We start from the raw sequence: 16,730 nt of genomic DNA on the forward strand, positions 1-16,730 counted from the left end.
TGGACAACGCCTTATGAGATGGATGTTCAAGTTTACGGATTACCAATATACCTTCAAGTATAAGGCGGGAAAGTTGAATTGTAATGCCGACGCACTGTCAAGGAACCCGGTAAACTTACAAGAGTACTTGGATGAAAAGGAGCAAAAAGAGAAAGAACTGAATGAAAACATACCGAAAATTCAAGTAATGATGATGAAAAACGAAGCGACTAAAAGGAAAATCACTAAAGAACAGTCCGAAGAAGATCCAGAACAACTGGTAGAGATACGAAGAAGAGCGCATACCGCGTCCAATGAGGCTAGACCGAAAGGCAGACCAGTAGGGGCCAAAACGAATAAAGGAAGACCACAGTTGGACCATAGCACCGTAGCGGAAAGAACGAGAAGTAAAAAGCTTGTACCCACGACCTCAAAGTCTACTAAGAATGCTGGTCCAGATGCCACCAATACTGGAATACATAAGAAAACCTGGGCGTCAGCTGATAAAGAAAAGATGCGATCGAAAAGAGTCCAAGAGCCAAAGAATTGCGAAGCAGAACTTCCTACGGACGACTCAAGTACAGAAGCCATCGGGGAGACCCTACAGAGAAAACAACTGGGCGACCAAAACTATGAGTCCGTGGCAAATACTTCCGAAATAGAAGTAGTTGTAAACAAAAATGCAAATGAGGACGAGAAACGAAAGTCGGCTCGTCCTAAATTACATTGGCGCGTGCAAGAAATTTTAAATCGATTGGACCAAGAGAGTCAAAGCTCAATTATGTCGGACTCTGAGGCGGATATGAGCAAACTACTGCCCAGTTCCTCGAGACGTTCTGTGCTATCCTCTACTGGTGTAGAGGGTAGGGACACGAAAGAAACTCGAGACAGTACGGACGACCGGCCTCCCATAGAGGATCCGCGATATAGCGGACTAAGAAGAGGTAAAGAAACGGAAATAGAAGCGAGTGAGGATCAAGAATCCCAAATAAAGAGCCCGGAGACAAATAAGGCTAGCGGTACGACGACTGAGGGAGTTTTATCTGAAACAAACGAAGAGTCAATTGAAATACCGATCACTGGACCCCAAACTAGCGCGAGTTTTGAGGAAACTGAGGATGAAATCTCCGAAGAAAACGCAAACAGCGCAGGTCAAGGGAACCGCGACGGTTCAGAGAGGGGGCCAAGGACCAGTCTAACACCAGACGAAGTCTGGACATCGGCAGAGAAATTCGAAGCCAGTCTACGTCGACATAGAAGCTTGGACAACGCATCGTACTTTTGGGACGATTTGGGTCTAGCCCAAGATAACAAAACCATAGAGATGCCTTCGCATTTTTCAGACGGTGATGAACCGTTTCCGGAAATACAGGAAACACTATGGGAACTCGACCCATACGATGACGAAAACGAGACTGATGAAGAAATGGCTGGACGAATAAGAAAATTGGTGGATAAATCTCAAAAGATCGTTGCCTCGCAAATTGAACAAGGTAGTGATAGCGATGAAGAGTATCCGAACGAAATCAACGAAGAGAACCGTGACGAGGTGGCGGAAGTACCGCGTCATAGAGAAATTTCAGTGACTCCAAACATAAAGGTAGGAGCGCCGACTGCAAAAAGTACACCCACGGTTCAGGGGCGACGTCCTGTAGTGAAATTTAAGGGACTAAACGCTATCACTGAGGAATCGGCTGCGAAAGATGAAACGCCGGTAGAATTGCACTTTTCGCAAGCACCCATAGAGGATGAATTGTTCCTCATGATACCCCCACCCTTGGGACCATTAAATCAATATAAAAGACCCGAAAATCATCGAAATCCGAGTTCTAGTAGCGAGGGAACTAGCGGTGACCAAACGTTGGGACCTGCGAATTATATCCTTCAAAATAATGTCAGCACGAGTCAACAGTGCTTAACTTATAAGAGGGATAACATTGTTCATTTTATTTCACGGAATTGCGACAATAAGACCTCCGTCTCCAAACTATTAGAGGAAATCGGAGCGATAGATCTACGGAACATGAAGAATCAGAAGCCCAAAATTGGACAGATTTTAACAACCGAATACAAAAACAAATATATCTTCTCAATTGTCGTTAAGGACAAGTACCACGACTCCACTAGTATAGAAGCCATTAAAATAGGGTTAATAAACTTAAAAAAATTGCTCCTGCAGAAAAAACTGAACAGTTTTCGTATAGCTCGGAGAGGAGATTATACTGATGACTTAGGGCCCGGACTATTAACCGAAATATTAATAAGAATATTCGAAAACAGTCCTGTAAAGGTTACAATTTGCTATGGTAAATCCATTATACCCCCAGAGAACGAAAGAAAAGAGATTATCCGAACTTTACATGATAGTCTTATTGGAGGACATAAGGGAGTCAATCAAACTTATCAAAAGATAAGGGCCCGGTATCATTGGGGTGGACTACGCAATGATGTGCTGGATTACGTCAGAAGGTGCCCGAAATGCCTCGAGAAAAAAATTGATCGGCATAAAACAAAAGAACCAATGTTAATTACAGATACGGCGATAGAGGCGTTTGATAAAGTATCAATTGATACTGTAGGAAAGCTACGAACCACCCCTGGTGGAAACTCTCACCTGCTAACGATGCAATGTAATTTGACTAAATACTTAATTGTAGTACCGATAAAGGACCTTAAAGCAACCACTATTGCTGACGCGCTAGCCAGACACCTAATATGCCAATTCGGTGCCCCTAGAGCAATACTGTCAGATCGAGGTACCAGTTTCCTGTCGGAAATTGTAGGATCACTTCTACACCTATTCAAAATCCATCATTTAACCACTTCCGGTTATAGGCCTCAGACCAATGGGTCACTCGAAAGGAGCCATGCGCCCTTGATAGACTTTATACGTATATATTCAGAGCGCTTTGACGATTGGGACCGTTTGACGCCGTTCGCGGTTTTTACTTATAATACTAGTATTCATAAGGCAACCGGTTATACCCCGTTCGAATTAGTATATGGACGAATTGCTAGATTCCCAATGAAAATACCGCGAGAAGAAAAATTACGAACGTATAACCAATATTTGAAAGACCTTATTTTACGTCTTACCGAGTTAAAGATAGCGGCCGGCGAAAATCAAATATATGAGAAAATCAAATCAAAAGGGCGGTATGACAGACATTCTAACGCATTCAATGGGAAGGTGGGAGACTATGCATGGGTCCTAAATGAACCGCGAATAGGAAAGGCCGATAGTTACTACAAACGACCTTTGAAAATCATCGAAATTTTAAATCGCAAAAATGTTTTATTAGAATTTCCGAATGGAAAGAAAGTACGCAAGCACGTGGATAAGCTAAAATTGAAACATTGACTATATGCTATTTAAATTCTACATTTACTATCTCGTACCTTACAGAAAAAAAAAGATTCTTCCTTTCCAGCATGCAAAACTTTCTCCTTCTTCTCCTATGCTCTTTACTCGCATTATCTGTTACGGACCCCCAAGCCTACACGATAGAAAATTTGAGCCAAAATCCAGGATTATATTATGAAAGATTAGACCCCATAAGGATAAAAAGAGCGGATTGGAAAGTATACCTTACGGTTGATACGAAGTACTTCTTGGCAAGGACCACCATAATACATGACTTTCATATATTGCTTGGGAATTGCACCAAACACCTAGATGGAATTACGTGTAACAACCTGTTAAATAAAGATATTTTGGACATAAAAGAGCTCACGCTTCAACAGCTACAAACGGAAATTACTGAATCAATCGGAAACATGGGAAACATCCAGCCACCCAGAGTTCGGGGGCCCGGAAGCATCAGGAACAAAAGATTAATACCATTTGGAGGGATAGGAAGTTTAAGCCACAGTTTGTTTGGATTAGTCACTGTGGACGAAACGAATAAAATAGACGCGAACATCGATCAATTATACCAAGACCAAAAATCGTTAATCAACCTCTTTAACAAAAGGACACACATTATTACCACGGGAATAAACAGATTAATCAAAATGATAGACATACATGGTGACAAAATCTTCCAGCTTGGAACCCAGATGCGGCAAAAATTTGAAAAATTAGAAAATGAAAACGCACGGTTAGAATATATGATTTCTGTACAATCTTTTGGAAGAATGTTGGAATCTAGATTAGATTATTTCATTAAAGGCTCAGAAAAATTCCTAGAAATTCTCCGCGCATTAAAAGAAGGAAAAGTGCACCCAGATTTAATAAACACTGATGTGCTGCACCAAATAGTTAATGATATCAAACATACTGTAACGGACCTTGATTTTCCTATTCCAACGGAGCATCTCAGAGTGGAAGAAATAGTTAGAATTTCGAAAATCGATGCATCGCATCGCGAAGGAAGGACTTATATAGCAGTGCACTTGCCCCTCGTGGACAGAGATTACTATAATTTATATAGATTGCATTCTATATTAGTACCACAATTATCGATCTCTAAAAAGGGGTCAGCATACATAAAATATAATTACCCTCACTTAGCCTTGAGCTCAGATCAAAAACAGTATATGCAAATGGACCATCAATCTCTGTTAGATTGCACTCGAACTCACTACACCTTTGTATGTTCAGTAAAAGGACCCCTTCTAGATGTTAATCTGCATAAGAACTGTGAATTAGGAATGCTAATACAACCATCCGCCCATGAATTGTACCATTGTGATATAGTACTGAAAAGTCAGGAAACGACACAATGGAATTATATTTCGATGGACGGATCGTGGATTTTCTCTGCTCATCAACTGGACACTATACGAATCGCTTGCCCGGACCGAATGGACCAGATGATTCACATACAAGGACTAGGGATACTTAAAATCGCCCCAGGCTGTATTGGATACTCGAGTGACGCGACTCTGTTAACAGAAGCAAAAAGGAATGACACAAACATTTATCTATATAAACCAGATTTGAACCTCAACTTAACGACTCTATACCCTACCGTACATCATTTATTCGATACAGATATAAAATTAGAAAAATGGGTCCCGCAATCCGGAATGTGGACTAGCCAGGAAAAAGCCTTAAATGATATTATGGAGAAGGCAGAAACTATAAGTCAACACAATAAAATTACTACCTATCAATCCGGACTGATCTACGGAGGACTAAGTATCAATATTATTATGATAATTTTACTAATTGCATTTGCGTATAGATGGTGCACTAACTGCACGTGGGCCTCGCATAGCACCAAAACTCACAAATCACCCGACACTCGTAAATCTGACCGAGACTCTATAGCGAGAACCACATCAATTTTCCAAAGTCTAAAAATGACTAGGACCAGGAAGAATTCTAAACGGACGGATGAACCAAGACAATCTACTGCTCGTACGTTAAGCGACAATTCATTGGACCAAAACGAAACAAAATCAAAGGCATCGTCTACACCGAAACCTAACCCCCAAAAACGACATGACAATACCCTTGCACTGCAGACCCAAATTGCAGAATTAATTTAATGACTATTAACATATCTATATGACCGACTCACGATTTGTTTCAGAAAAAAAAAAAAAAAAAAGAGGAGAAGAAAACACGACATGAGTGAAGTAATCAATAATACGGTACAAGAACCTAAAACTATAAAAATTCTTTACCCCGACCACCTACCATTAAATGGACTTCTATGCAGATTGGAACAGATCGGACCAGTTCAGGAGTTTCATGTACAAAAAAAAAGGGCCAATAACTGCGTAAAGGTTGTGTTATGTAAATTCGTCCAAGTCGAACACGCTATAATAGCTATGAGGACTAAATCATGGACCCCTGACCTAATAACTAAAGATTCGCCGCACACAAAAAGGACCAGAGTTTTCAGAAAATCTTCACCAAGACCGCTTGATAACACACGCTTATTCTGCAGACTTCCGTGGAGTATCGAAGAAAATCGAAGAGAAGTAGCCTTTTTCGAGCATTTCGTAGAATTCGGACCCTTACTGTATCATAAAGTATTGAAGGATAAGTCTGGATCATTGGCTCTGGGATATGCCCAATACTACAATGCGACTGACGCAGGCAGAGCAGTAAAAGGTTGTGACCCAATATATGGCGCAGAATTCGCGCAATTACAGAAACGGCGTTGGAATCAGGATTACGAAACCAAACACCATTGGTTATGCGACGAACAAATAGAGGTTACGATTTACGCGGACCATGACAAGACTTGCATGTGGCAACATCAGAAAAAGATAAGAGAGAAAAAGGCTAACGAACGTTACCCAAAATCAGAAGTTAGAAGACCATTGTCAAACCTCATAGTTATAAACACGAACAATACCACGATCGATCCTGAATCCGAGCACGAGAAATCCAATGTCCAAGCTGATACTCCAACTGAGGATGAAATAAACATAAACATTGACCAAGAGCGAGAATATTTAGAAACTTATGTATAAAATAGCGCAGAAGGGAGAAAGCTGATTACACTAAAATATATATATACATATAAACCTAACAAAAAAAAAAAAAAAAAAAAAAAAAAAAAAAAACCAAGTGTGATCACCTTTGTCACTTTTGTTAATCTTAGTTATACGTGCGGCGACGATTAAATAATATCTTGAATAATTGCATGTTTGTAGCTACTACCCGTGAACTAATTGTGAAACCCCGTTTAACGCTTCTCGTAGTACATCCCTCTTCCGATTTATCTACATTTTATCATTTATCTCTCTAAAGGACCATACTTAAAATTTTCAGAAAGACCTTTATTATGGACCCCCGGCTCAGATATGACGTTGAGCCAATGCTTAACGAAAACTATGGTCTTACAATGATATACATGGACCCGAACAGGAAAGCGGAAGCAATGTGGCTCGCTTGCCAGTATGGACCCTTAGAAAAGATGATTGACGTGGCGATTCCTGAGAAATTCAGGGAAAGCATGGGATGCACAATCTTTTACTTCATGGACCCCACTCATGCCCTGGAAGCAATCGAGCACTTATTTAACAATCGGAAACCGTTTTCCAAGGAAATTCTGGGACTGGAAGAGGACTTACCGACCTATTATCACCTTGAGAAGGTAATATTTGACAGCAACGACCTCTCGGAAGCCGCTAATGAACCAGAGTTATCTGATGACGAGGATGGGCAAAACACCGGGGCGAGTAGTGCCGCCCTGGTCCCCCAACAAAAAAATCTTGGTCCTAAACACAATCGCCTAAATAGGATTCACTTCTTATTACCGTATAACTGGACCGAAGTAATGGCAAATAAGGCCTTACTACAGTTTGGCCCTATGGATTACGTAAAGTACGTCCCGATGCGAAATGGCAACGGTTTAATGGGGTTCGCCGCATTTATCCATACCTCCGACGCGGAAAGGGTGATCGCGAATAAGCTTGGTCACCATTTGAAAGCCAGACTTATTCGTCCCAGAATCGTAAAATACGGCGAAAACGTATTGGATCTCTACGAAAAGCACGATCTCTGCGGCCACTGGATTACCTCTAGCGAACGTGGCAAGCACGTGTTACTCTGCGATATACGGATTGGAAGTAACCTAAGAAAACACCACTTCTGCGGCAGGTCCATAGAATTGAGAGAATGGGACCAGCACCTAAAGGGCTGCAGTATGAAGAATTTTGATTATGTCAGTAATGTAAAGGAACAGACATTAGTCGACCTCGCTGAACCTACAGAATCAGCAGCAAGGACCAACAATACGGCGCAGGACATCTCGGATGATTTAGCACAAATAATAATCTAGGACCAGGTTATTCCCTTGTTAAGTACATGTACACACCCTATCATCGATTATACTAATGGAATAGGAATAAAGGACCTTGTATATTTACTAATTTAGTCACTAATTTATTCCTTACTGACCCATTGCAGACCCTGTGACTCTTGATACATTGCCGAGGACGGCAACTATTCTAAGGGGGGAGGGATGTTATGTGACGCTTCATTGTATTATTTTTTTTTTCATTTTATTTTGTCAAATAATATTTCGAACCCGAGATTTCCGTTCTAACATAGTATAGTTAGCACGTAACACTTTTATACAAAAGACTGCCAAAATAAAAGAAGAAGTGATGGATTCTTCAGAAGACGAGGATATACCCAAAGTTCTAAAAGAGATGAATCGAACTGAATATAACAAAGTAGGTCAATAATCATTACTTAATTTCAATAATTAATCATTAATTCATTAATTAATTCATTAATTATTGGTCATTAATTTTTTTCAATATCACTCATTTTATTGCTACGGTTATAATAATTTGTCATTGTTTTTCTGAATGCTATAAAATAATAATGAATTATTACGCTTCAGGCTACACCTGCAGGATTGTCGACGAAGCGATTCAAGAGGCACAGTAGTGAAATCAGTTCCTCGGAAGACGACGAAAACGAACAATTCTCGAAAATTGACAAGCGGCCACGAAAGAGCAGTGAAAAAGATAAAGTCAAGGAAAAAAGAAAACTACAGGCTTTGAAAAATGATGGAAACAATAAGGAAAATAATGATAGAGATTGGACACTGCGACATTCCAGTCGCGATGAGAATGTAATACTAAAAAAGTCAATGTTGATGCGAAACAATAATAATTTTTTTTTGTTTATTAGGTACAGGAACTAGTGGTTGGCTCTTCAATATATGTTGACAAGGTGGATATGAAGACTATTTTTGAAACTTGCACTGGACAAACTGAATTAGGAAGAGCACTATTGAAAGCAGTGTTTAATGACGATGCATTGAAAACATGCTCGCTGTCAGGAAAGAAATCCAATAACATCAAAGACAATAGCGTCGTCAAACCAGGCTTGCACAAGAAAGCTATTAACATAATAATATGTGAGTTAAACGTACAATTTTTATAGAAATTATCGTTATGTCCTCGAATAATAATTTGTTGAATAATATTTTTTTCTTACAGTGTACATCATGACTTACGCAAAAAACGCCAACTGGCCTTCAAGAGACAAGCAAACGATCTTGACCAGCATGCGCGGAAAAGTTTATGAACTAGCGAAAGTTCATTAATTTATTTGAATTTACCTAATCTATTACACTAGAAATGTCTAATCTTTATGTTCTAATTTCTTCAAGCTATTAGTGGAGCTGTATTATTGGTTATGATGAATAAAAAAAATGCCTTTCATCATGCAAATTAAACGCAGATAAACTGTTTATCAAATCATGACCAACTTTCGTTGACAAACGTTATTTGATCATAATTTGATAAAAATTTGCTCAAGTTTCTTAATTCAACGTCAAAAAAAAGTTTTATCTAAACTTGGTCAATATATTATCAAATTTCCAATTTGAGCAAATTTGATAAAATATTGATCAAATTTTGATATACTCATTCCATTATAAGGACTTGATCAAATCCACCTGTCATTTATTTGATCAAGTCCTTACCAAATTTTTTTACATGGGCAAGAAACGACACAATTTTTTTAATTTAGCCCATCATCATCAAAAGTATTGTATCCATGCAGAGTGGCACTTTTTTGCAAGTTACCACGGAAAAAGTCCGTGTGATGGAGTAGGCGGAACTGTGAAAAGATTAGCTCGCCGAGCTAGTTTAAGAGGCAAATATATAAGTAATGCTGTAGAATTGTACGAGTGGGTAGTGTCAGCATTACCGAATATGACTTTTGCGTATTGTACAAACGAAGAGCACGCAAAAATAACAGAAGAACTAAAACTAGATTTCGCAAAAGCTAAGACTATTAGTGGAACACAAATGTCTCATGCTTCTATTCCGCTTAATGAAAAACAGATAAAAATTAAGAAAGTATCATATTCTAATGAATTTATTGTACAGAACGTGTTGTAGTTATTTAATTATAATTCCATTGTTATATCTATAATAAACGTACAAATGTATCTATTCAAAATTAAACAAAAATTAAAGTGAATATTTTATTTAGAGCTTTCCCCATTTTCATTATTAATATAAAAGCTGAATTTGATATTAGGTTAACAATAGTATAATAAAATAGAGGTAATAAAGACCAAATTGTAGTAAAAAAAAATACAAATACAACAAGAAAGCTACAATCGGTTAGTGTGCCGCTCGAGCGTCTGCGGCTGTCCGAACGGCGCGTCGGTGCCGTCACTAGTTTATTGTTTATTACGAGGCTGGAAGTGCCGATTACAAAAATGTTAAAACAGTTTTTCATAGAAAAAGGGCCAAGGAATACAATGGAAAAAGAATTTTTGAAATCCAAGACTACCGTCATCGAAAAAAATTTACTTTTTATATTCAAAAGTTAATAACATTTGAAAAAATAAAGAAAATGGTTTTCTATATTATTATCTTAAAAGTATGTAGTTTTGTGCGTATTTAAAAAAAACATTCGTGTCGATAGCTTTTGCGGTTAGCGAGATATGAATAGAAAAAAAAAATTCGTTGAAATTTTTTAATTGTTAATAACTTTTTAAATAATTAATATATTGACCTAAAAATTTGTACGGATATTGTTCTTCATATAAACAATCATCCTACCAAGTTTTATGAAAATCGATGACATATAGGTCTGGAGGCATTCGCCGTAAGCGAGAATGGGCCAGTTATAAAAATAGTGTACCTAAAAACATTGAAGTTAAGATAAATGATAGATTGCTAAACGGATTGAATTATGCAAATATCTTCGGCTCACTCTAGATAACAACTTCAAATGAAATTTCCATATTGATGACATTGTCAGTAAAATAACATTTTTAATCTTCATTTTTTATAAATTAACAAAGTAGTATGAACTACGGAATAGTGGTTTGGGAAGGCGCCTGCTCAACAGCTCTGCATCCGTAAGAATTTACAAAATAAATTACTCAAGATAATCAGCAAAAATTGTATAATACTAAACACAATTTTACATTAAGATTAGAATAACACTTTATTTTGGAATGTTTATATTATCATTACGAGGACCTGAAATGTCAATATATCAGATCAACCAGTATAAAAAGAACGAAGAATTTACCGATACCAAAGTTTCATAAGTCCCTTTACAGGAAGAGCGGCCTAATTGTAGGGATCGAATACTATAACATGTTACGGTCTGACTACAATTAAATGAATAAAAGTAAGAAATAAATTTAAAAAAAAACTAAAAGAATGGATAATAAATAACACATAATTCAAATAAGGGATGTGATGATGCGTCATCACACGAAAAATATACACTACCGGCACTATGCAGCAGAACAGCCATGACTGCATACACCCACCCACGCACATCCGGATCTCGCGAACTATGGCCTCCAGAAGTCTCCCTGACCGATGCGCACGACCCTTACGCCCGCGTACAACCCCTCGCGCACTCACGACCCGATCCGACACTCCCCCGGGAAGCTGGAAGCCCTTAAAGTTTCCAGCCGCGCAAGCCCCCGTTAACTGAGGCAGACTTAGCTAGACTAAGGTAGGGACAACCGAGCGCGTGAGAGTGAGCGAGACCGCCGATACGAGACCGATCGGACGCAAGCGATGGGAATCGGCAAGACCTTACGAGCAATAGATAGAAAAGGATAGACAAGCGACGCTAACTGACCAGCCAATCGTTATTGGCTTAGGGGTAGCTAGGCTAATAGGACAAAACCGAGCTATCTCCGGAACCAGTAGGCAAATTAGGCGCCAAGACCCGACCAATAAACCAATTGCGCGGGCGAAAAATATCGGTATAGACGGCGCTGAGACCCGGCTTAGCAACAAGTCAGCCAATCAACAAATATCTAAGGGGAGGTAAGCTAGGAGAAGCGGCGCGTCGCCGAAAAACGGCGCGCCAGTACCCGCTGAACTCCGGTGCCGACCAGTGCGCCGCTGAGCGCTGGAGCCGACAAAGGAATTTCCGCGCGAGTGCCCGAGCAGTATTGAGCATAATTGAGCAGTAGTGAGCATAATTGAGCATAGTGAGCATAATTGAGCATAATTGAGCATAATTGAGCATAGTGAGCATAATTGAGCAGTATTGAGCAATAGTGAGCATAATTGAGCAGTAATGAGCAATAGTGAGCAGTAATCAACATTCGCAGCAGTCTCAGCATAGTAATAGCTCAGCACCCGCAGCAGTATCAGTATTCGCAATAGCGCCCGCATCAGCATTAGCAGCAGCTTAGCAACAGCAACAACGGCAACGCAAACAACGATTGTAGCGGCCGCTACAGCGGCCTTGGCGGCGGCAGCCTTAAAATTTCAATCACTCTTAAAATTTGCCGGAGTAAGTACACCCCTCCTCCATTAATTGTCGCATGATCGACGAACGTGGAATTGCCGCGTAATTGCCGACCGCCGCGGTACGGGAGTGCCGTACGACCTTCGCGTGCATTACGCCTCGCGATCATGTTTGCCGTTGATTCTCCGAACATTTCTTTGTTGCGCCGTCTCATTGTCCTATGTCCGAAAGACGAAATCGCCGCGTGATTGCCGAACGTTCGTCGCGCGGGTATGTCGCATGACCTTCGTGCGCCCGTCTTCGTTGTTACGCGTGTTTTCGCCACCGACCTTCCGAGCATTGTCTTGTGCGTCGTTATACCGTTTGATATCCGAGAAACGAGTTTTTCTAAGTGCGTGCGTCTCTGAATTCCTTCTCCAAAGCCGGTTGAAAACATTACGCGAGTCGCGCCGACCTTCGCTTGACCGGCAAAGTTTCGGATACACGTTATCGTCTTTGTTTCGTTACGCGATCATCGCTATGAAGTGCTAACAACATCGCGAGCAATGACTAACCTTCATGCGACCGACCGAATTCCTATGCGTATTTACCTTGAGTGAACTGGAATTTTCGCCGCGAGTAAACAACTCGACATTGCGTAACTGTGTCCGAGATCCGAAATTATTCATCCGAGCTATTGTCCGCTGAAACCAACTTCGCGTCGTAGTACGCCACTCGCGCCCCGTTAGCTTAGATCAGGCTGACCATCGCGAAGGGTTTACTACTGGGCTGACCTTGGGACTGTTTGCCTAATAAATCTGAATCGTATTTAAATTGGTTTTATGATTGACTACACCCACTTGACTGTCCCATCCCCCATAGCTTTCGCGATCGGTTTCGTGGATAGTTAGCGCGCGCGCGAGTAATTCAGTCGCCATCCAGTTTGATAATCGCCGTCGCGGAAACCACGCCACCAGTTGGCAGAGGATCGGAGGAGGGAACCCCACTCCAGCTTGCTAGTCCGTCAGCCGAGGCGCCCCTGCGACGCACAGTGGGAGATTTGGAAATTTTTTTGGACAAAATTGAATATCTTTTGATTGGAAAAAGATATCGACATCAATCCAAGGGCATTTTGAAGCTTAATTGGTGCTGAATAAAGGAAAACTATCAGCATTATCATTATATATATCTTTGACCTTTAAAAATAAGGTCAAAGTTGGCATTTTATGAAAAAATTTCATTCTTTCCAATTTTTAGCCTTCAAACGGATGATAATTTAATATAAATATATCGCATTTTTTTAGGATTTTGAACGAGAATTCCGAATCCGTTATCAGAATTTCGATTAAGTATAGTAGTCATTGAGAAAAACGCGTCCGAAGCCAAGGAAAGCCCAGTTTTCCTTGTTATTTCTTGTTTATCTCCCTGCAAACGGTGGATATCGTCTTATTCCATAAACGAAATATACATTTTTACAGGATTTTGAACGAGGATTCCGAATCCATTATCAGAATTTCGATTAAGTATAGTAGTCATTGAGAAAAACGAATATATATTTCATTAGGAACGAGAAACCCGAATTTATTGTCAGAATTTCATTTATCTATATTGTTAATTGGTAAAAGCACTTGCAAAGTCGAGGAAACCCCGGTTTTCCATGACTCTTGTTCTCTAACTAATTGACTATACTAAATAAAAAATTCTATTACCTAAAATGACAACTATAATGTACGCCATAATAATTAAATATAATTATTTTATTACAACAATACATTATCAAGAGAAAGTATTTTCAAAGTTCTTTATTCTACTTTCACATTTGTAGTGCTCTTCTAGATTTTACTTTTTTATAGTAGATTTCAATTCTATTATCCCATCCAGAGTGCTTTTCGGGATTCCCATTTTGATAGACGCTTAGAAAAGTTATATATTTACTTCAATAAGTAGACCATTCAGTCAAATAGCAATCATATTTATTTTAGTTATTGTTAAGTTATTATCAAGTTACTATTAAATATAAAAAGTTTTATCTATATGAAGCTCAAATTTTGGACTATAGCGATAGTTCTGCTGGCAAAGCCAAGTCTTTAAGATTCTGAATAATTATGAAATAAAGTTTGATAGTAGGATCAAACGTGTCATTCTATATTTCTGACAGTGGGAATTAAAATTTTTATATCATTCGTAATTATAAAAATATCAAAATAGTTGGCTTATAAGCGTATAAATTGTTTTCAAAGATTTGATGGTGATACAATATTTTTTAAAGATTCAAAAACAACTTTTTTCTTTATTTTTTTTACAACATACAGTGAAATACTTTACTCTGCTTATTTTTTGTGCAAGCACTAATTGTGGTAAGTACATAAATCATAAAAATAATTGAAAATCACTGCTAACTAAACTATGCTCCGAATTACGAAACTGATGATGAAGGACCCAAGAGATCATACATGAGGATAGCAATATAAAGAAATCATAGATATGGATTCCAATGGTAACTTTTGTCGAAAACGATAAAACAGGATACTTTAAATAGACTAACACCTGAAAATAATTGCATTTATATATTGATGCTACAATGTATGTATAGAAATTTATTTCATGTCCAGCCAAAAATTCGCTAAACTAAACTTACAACAATACTGGTGAGTTATTTTCGTTATGAATGTTGTTAGCTGTAGTTTTTCATATGATATTCATGATATTATGTGTTTCTATGTTTATTCTTCTTGTTGATGTCCATTTCATATTGAATTTCATATTGAATTTCTCCGTACCCATTCATGGGGAAATTCAATCATACATAAAACAACAACATATGTTTGTCATGAAAAAGACGATATCCACAGTTTGCAGGGAGATAAACCACAAATAACAAGGAAAACCGGGCTTTCCTTGGCTCCGGACGCGTTTTTCTCAATGACTACTATACTTAATCGAAATTCTGATAACGGATTCGGAATCCTCGTTCAAAATCCTGTAAAAATGTATATTTCGTTTATGGAATAAGACGATATCCACCGTTTGCAGGGAAATAAACAAGAAATAACAAGGAAAACTGGGCTTTCCTTGGCTTCGGACGCGTTTTTCTCAATGACTACTATACTTAATCGAAATTCTGATAACGGATTCGGAATTCTCGTTCAAAATCCTAAAAAAATGCGATATATTTATATTAAATTATCATCCGTTTGAAGGCTAAAAATTGGAAAGAATGAAATTTTTTCATAAAATGCCAACTTTGACCTTATTTTTAAAGGTCAAAGATATATATAATGATAATGCTGATAGTTTTCCTTTATTCAGCACCAATTAAGCTTCAAAATGCCCTTGGATTGATGTCGATATCTTTTTCCAATCAAAAGATATTCAATTTTGTCCAAAAAAATTTCCAAATCTCCCACTGTGCGACGCCTCACTTGATATACCCGCTCCTGAGCCAAGAGTCATCGTGCCCCGAATCATACCTGACTAGCCGAATGAGCCGCAACCGTGGGTGGCCTTGTAAAAACCACCCGTTGCCCCTTCTCTCTTTCGTTCAATGACTTTCCCTGTTTCGAACCCGAACGATCTCCGTTTAGGACTTCGCGCCCCCCCCCCCTCTCATCTCCTACAGGTGGTAGCCCGCGCAAGACCGACGACGGCGAGGAAGGAAGCAGCGGGGAAACCACCCGACCATCACAGCGACCGGCAGGATCACACCGCCGAGCCAAACCAGCCAACGTTGCAGCGCTACCCGCTCTCCTAACGCGAGAGCCTGGTAGCTGGCGCCCAACAAACAAAATAATAAAGCTGCACACGTTGCGTACGCTCGGCCCTCCCTGCGCCGCTGGCGACAGTGCGAGACCGGAAAGATAATTGTCTACCTTATTTCCCCCCCCCCCTCCCGCTCCGTCGCAGGGAATTTAATGTTTCATTATGCAATAGAAATGCGACTAGATTTCAAGGTTTGGCGTTAAATCTGTTTTTCAATTCTTCGTACAAAAGCTTTATGCGGCAGAATCGTATAAGATATAGAACTGTTTCTGTATGTATAATGTATCATACATGTGTACGTATGTTTTCATGTTTTCATGTATGTGTATATCTATGTATATATATATGTATATAAAAATTGGATAATAAATTGAAATTGAGCATTATTTAAAAAAACATTGAAATCCATGAAATACATGTCGATTCTATACAAGATGCCTGTAATGTATAAATACGTTAAAAACCCGCGGTTATTTCACTAACTTTTTCGAAAATCCTTCCGTTGTTGATATTTTCAGAAATAATACTAAACTATCTTCAATAAGATAAATTTAACATTGTACATTTATTTAAAAAATATTGACACATGTCAAAACGTATTAGATTAAATGATTCCGTGATATTTTTTAATTCGTTCGTAGCACTGTATAAATTTGGCTTTAATCAATAAATTTTGTTTATAACTCTTAGATATCCCCAATGTTTCATTTCGTTTGTTCAAAATTACTAATCGTAACATGAAAATTATCATTTTACTACTCAACAGATTAATTAAATGATAAAAAATATTAATAATTGCAGCTTCAGAAAAGTATCGTACATTATTAACATCCTTACAAAATATATG

At 38.7% G+C, this 16,730-nt stretch overlaps 1 pseudogene; it reads right to left on the minus strand.

Annotated features, from left to right (window-relative positions):
• The window catches only part of LOC131667386 (uncharacterized), a 168,625-nt pseudogene that overhangs the window by 120,536 nt on the left and 31,359 nt on the right, over positions 1 to 16,730 (minus strand).

This window comes from Phymastichus coffea, unplaced genomic scaffold (genome assembly GCF_024137745.1).
Source record: "Phymastichus coffea isolate CEN01 unplaced genomic scaffold, Cenicafe_Pcof_1.1 PCOF00001, whole genome shotgun sequence".
Lineage (NCBI taxonomy): Eukaryota > Metazoa > Arthropoda > Insecta > Hymenoptera > Eulophidae > Phymastichus > Phymastichus coffea.